Here is a 6,000-nt window from a genome sequence, read left to right on the forward strand (position 1 = left end):
CCCCCCAGTGATTTTAATGACCTGGTTATTTAAAGCAACCTTTTCCTATTGGAAGAAAGACTCAGGTGAGGTATTAAACTATTTGTCATCATGTATCTGTTCAAAATAATTGTGGGCAACAGATGACATTTAGTCCCAGTCCTTGGAAATCGTACTTTTATCTCATTATAATGCATCTGCATTTACAGATACGTACAGGGCAAGACATATCCAAGGGGGACCGTGGCATTTTATCCCCAAGCAATTTCTCTGCAAAGAACCCAGATATAGAATGGTTCTTTTTTTCTTCAACTGCTCAATAAGCATGAGGTGAGAATAGTAGCACAGTAATCGTCCCATTATGATAACCGAACCAGGACATCTGGGTTATAGATTGGAGTGAGTATTACAGTTTTAAGAGTGTGCGCTAAGTGTTTTGAGCAAGATTGCATGGATATAGAGGAGAATTATAATGTGAAGCCCAGGGGGATGGTGTACACCAGAAAAAGGAGTTTGGTATTTAATGGTCAATTAATGCTAGCTCTTCTAGCCTTATTATTACAAAAAATGCTATGGAAATACAGTACCGTGAATAACTTAAACATGTGCTGGGAGTCCCATTTGGTGCAGTAGAGAAGTGTGACTCAATGGTTAGAGCGGCAAACCCTGATGCAGTAGTCTGGCCGGGACCAGGGTTCAATTCCCGCCTCAGCGGGTCTCGGGTCAATTTCCTCGGACCTGATCATTCTCGCCTCGGTGCCTATTCTAATCATGAGTCCCACTCTGCACCTCTGGGCAATAGCTTGCTTAATCTCTACAACGGCCCAACAACGCTGAGGATGCCTGACTTCACCTTGGGGGTGCCCAGGAGTGGCTCCTCACAGGGAAAGGCCAGGAAGGGTTCCTCGGCGGTATTCGTACAAGCGCCGAGATGCCTACGGGTAGTTGTGCGCTATACAAGTGCGTAATCATCATCATCATCATTTAATTTCATGTTGATGTTTCAATTGTCATGTATTATGATGCCTTGTAAATAGAATTATGCAGAATGGAGCTTTTGACATGCAGGTGAACACATGGGTATTTCTATTTTAGAAAAAATATTTGAGCAAGAGAATCACAGATATGGTCTTGTAATAAGATGGTGCAATAATATTTTCCATCAAAACGTGTTGACGCTTCATGACACAATCCGTTATAAGCCTAGAACCATAGATTACTAACTAACTTTGCAGTATCGGGTTCATTTGCTTTACATTGTTTCATCATGGATGTGTATTCTGCCAATGACAAAGTGTACTGTCTTTTATGTGTACTCTTCATGTTCGACTGTATAGGTTTCTTATTGTGTTTTTGTGTTAGGAATTGATCTAGCGGGTTAAACTACATAGGAATATTACCAACTACATATGTGCAACATGCAGTCCTTCTTTTGATTATGTGTTATAACAAACACGTTTTTTAATATGGTTTTAGATTGTTTTTAACTTTAGAAATACTACGCATTTCTTTCTGTATTTCTTCTTGATACAACTATCAATAAATATTTGTATTTTTTATAATTTTGTATTGTGACCTTGGGCTTACTATTATACCTCCCTTTCAATGCATGGTGTATGTGAAGTGGTTTAGAGAGTGTGTGGTCTGAGTTCAGTTGAGTTGATGTGGCCAGGAGTATAATTTCTCTTTATTGGGTAGTCCAAAGGAAACTGTTTCTTTTATATGTTGTCTTATTGCACACTATTCCTTTGGTCTCAAGGGGTCCCTCTCTCTTTTCACTACAATCCCTCAAATCAGCAAAATTATTCCATCATATTGTTACTTATAGGAATGATGTAGGCCACGTTCTTTGAAAGCATTCAAATGTGAAGGCTAATAAAGACCAAAAAAATCCCAATGAGTTGCTGAGTGAAATGGGAACACAAACACACTGCCATATGTTATAAATACCATTCACTTTAATAAACTGCATCTGCGGAGTAGGCCTGGGCAGTGAACTATGCTCCATTCGCAGAGTTTGCAGAGATTTCCACACTCTGCGGAGCATGTAGAGTTGCAAAAAAGTGGAGTTATTTTATCACTCAAGCGTGAGTGAGGAAAATCCAAAGCTAGACCACCTCCGAGCGAGATTTCTAAACGCATGCAATCGTGGATGGTCGCGACCGCTCATGTTGAGAAACCATTTATTCATGTTGGGGAAGATGCTGCTAAAGTAGACAATAAACTTGAGTGGCAGAAAGAAGCAGCGCCATCTTGCACTGCGCATGGTGCCGTTCGCGCTGGGACACACACCCAGCACTCAAAAATCAATGTGAATGTATGCAACCTAACAAACTCCGCTGCTTGTGGAACTCTGCGTAGCATGGTGGAGTTTTTTGGTCACTTTGCCGAGTTCCACATAGCCGAAGTCCACAAACTCTGCCCAGGACTACTGCAGAGCCAACTGAAGTTATTTGATCAATAATTTCAATCAGTATTAAAGCTAAAGGAGATGCCGATGATGTATTCACTTTTGCATGAGGAACATGGATTTTACACTTTTCGATTCCAAGCAATGGCTCTGAATGTAGTCATAATATAAAAGAAATTTGATCTTTAGCATCACTTCACAAGCCTAAGGTAGACCTCTCTAAAAAGCTGTCCAGCAATCATTGCACAAGCACATAGTCCGGACCAGTTTATGAACAGGAGTGCTACACTGTAGTTAGATCTATGCATTGCATTTGTTCACATCTCTTCACAAACAGGGGTGGAAGTAATATTGTGCAAAAAGGCTTGAGCATGTTCCATTATGAAAAGACTTAGCTAATTTATTTTAGTGCAAGAAAATAATTGTATGGCATGTATCAGAGACCATCTATCTCATGTGGCGGTTCATAACCATTGAAGAGTGACAAAGAGTGTTGAAGATTGAAAGTATAGTGCAGCTCATTGATCAGTAGCTAATGCAAACGGTAAACACCGGTGCTATGTGACAAAGATGGAATACTTGAGAAGTAGGAATAAATGCTGGTTTAATTTATAGAATGTTAGCAAAGAAGAGATTCAATAACTGTTTTTGCTGTGGATGCAGAGGATATAAAAGGTTCAGACAAGGTTTCACATGGGATTCCAGAGCTGTCTGTTGTAGTAGTAGCTGGGGTCATGACCATTGTGTAGTACAAGGAATGCAAGATGCAATGGGGAACATATGTGGAAAAGAAAAGGAAGTTATTTTGGTGGTGGTTGCATCAATAAGATTTGTGTCTAATTTAGAATCTAAATAATGGGCCTGCTGGTTCTTCTCAAGAATACTATCATGTATCTGGTGATAAAATCAGATAGATTGCCGGGTGATGGAATAAGGCAAATAGCGTGCATGATTTTTCAGCTTTCCCAGTCCGATGAGCCAGAAGGGCAATGTTGCGATCAGGTTGTGTTGATTTCTGCAGTTTGAAGAAAGAGGACTTTTGATTGACAGATGTGTGATGCTTCACATTCAAGATTAAGCGTAATGAGCAACCTGTTGTTTATGGACAACGAGATTTCACACCATTCGTCACGTTATAGTCTTAAAGTGATCCAATTTTCATATGGGTCTTCCAGTTCAAGAGTGTCATTTGGCTTTGTGTTAGTAGAATTAATAATTATTTAATGTGCTACTTGAATGATTTATGAAGTTTGTGCTAGTTATCAAGATGACATGCTTGTTTTTGGATAAAAACATATGGAACATGATAGGGGATTGAGGACAATGTTGAAAAGTCTACCAGATGATCTCAAATTCAGGAGTGGTGAACCCAGACACTTTAGGTGTGGTCAGTTGGCACATGTTGGCAGAGGAGACTCAATTGCACTTGATCCCTGATCTTTTTACTATGGACTTCGGCTTCCAGTCCCCATTTCCCAGACCTTTTGAGCAGACTTTATCACTCTGCTATTTTGTTTGCTTTGCCTTCGCTAATATGGTGAGAATCCTTGCTATCCCGCTTTCTGTCTGCCCTTCCAGGCAGAAGGAGACATTATCCTTTTAGAATTTCCTGCTTCTCAAGTTATCCTTGTTCTCACTTTTTGTTCTTTACATTCATCTAATTAGATCCACAATACCGACTCCAAAGAGGTTAACTTATTCCATAGCTTGAATAAACTTAGAAGGTTAGACTGTTAATTTAGCCTGTGGCAGTTTACATAACTCATACCTTCGAGCCATGTAATTTCAATGTTTTCTTCACAGAGAGATATCCTACGTTTTGCTCATTCAAATAATAGGAAACAACTTTGGATAACTTTTAAGGTAATTGAGGATTTTTCTTTCATTTCTTCCCAACCTCCCCTGCCAACCATTCCTTCTCCTTTCCCTTACTACCAATTCTAATCTCCCATCCAAAATCCTTTTACTGACCACCCCTTCCCCTTTACGACGGTTCTAATTTACTGTCCACTTCTTTGATATTCTTTGCTAGTTCCCACACCAACATCATTTCCTGACGACACCTGCCTAATTGCCCTCCTACCTTGATTGTGAAGCAGTTTGAGTTAAGATTAAAAATGCATAATTCTGAACCCCTTATACCCATTACGGACTATTTCAGTTCCCTTCTCTGATTGGGCAACATGAGAGCCCCCTAATATTTTACTAGTGCCTCTCTAACTTTTTTTTGTCCTTTAATTTGTGAATGAGATCTCAACCTTATTCTCCCTCTCTGTTTTGCACTAGGCAAGCACTAACTACACCCAACTTAACAATCACAATTTATCGATGAATGTGTTCTAATTTATCTTTTTCAAAACCTTTATGTTCCACAATTTATGCACAACATCATGCATGTTGCACTTCTGTTTACAGACAAAAACCAAGTCATCGGAGCGGCAACATTTTTAAGCTTTATAATCTATGTAAAGAAGTTACCCACCGTGCTATTGAAGCCTATGCAATGTTAGAAGGGGCAACAGTTGAATTTAATATCAACTTATCTAAGAATCAGACTTTGTGAAATAATTTTAGGGCGTACATAGATAAAAGATGATACGCTAAATAGCATGAGGACTCCACAGTTGAATGCACCTCTATGGGAGGAAGTGATCAGTATACAGAAAATGAATAATCTGGAGAAAATTAAGGACAAATGAGCTTGAAGACAAAAGCGTAAGAAAAACGACTAGGATTCAGGAGAGACAGGAAAAAGGGGGACCAAAGTGACTCTGAAATTAGTCAGAATCCCCTAAGAGATGTGCACAGAGAAGGGTTTGTGCATGTGCCCTGGAGTCACGGTGATGTTGTTACATTTACCAATCAATTTCTGAAATGGAGACAAAATCCTGATTTGTGGTGTACGCAAGTTAAGCGGTTTGTGAATATTTTTTAATGTGTTGTAATTCGGATACTTTTTTCGAATTTGTGGTTGCTAGTGATGTTTGGGCTGAATGTAAAGTGTTGATACCGTGGCCAACAGTGGAACCTCTGAGGGTAAATCAGACAAATGCTCCCGCTCCTGAGGTGAAGATGAAGTATGATCAAGTGATACAATTTTTTTTAATTAAGGCCCCGCAGAAAGAGATTGAGTCAGTGCATGCCTACCATGTGCATTTAATGCAGATGTTCCGACAGCACACTGTTGTCAAAAATTCCGAGCAGATATCTGAATAGTTTTGTGTCTGTGTTTGTTATTGGGTTGCGAATGGAGATGAGTTCCCTTATTCCACAAAATGTTTTCTGCTGGCAAAGCAAACCTTTGGATGAAATACTTTGTTATGTGAAGTATTACAGTGATTAATTCAAAACAAAACAGAAAAGTATTAAGGAGGAGTTCATTTTGGCACAGACAAAGTTAGCACAATTTGATATAGACAAAGTTAGCACAAAAGGTATTCCACAATGGTCCATTCATGTGAAATGTAGGTTACAATCATGGTTATAGTGGTGAAATGCAGTGAGCCCAGTTTTATGGTGGGTGGCAGATGATGCAAAATGGGAATGATGTTCTTCAAGGTAGAGGTCATGGTGTACCAATTGATCCAAATATCAGAATAGATATTGCAACT

This window comes from Lissotriton helveticus, chromosome 6, assembly GCF_964261635.1.
Source record: "Lissotriton helveticus chromosome 6, aLisHel1.1, whole genome shotgun sequence".
Classification (NCBI taxonomy): domain Eukaryota; kingdom Metazoa; phylum Chordata; class Amphibia; order Caudata; family Salamandridae; genus Lissotriton; species Lissotriton helveticus.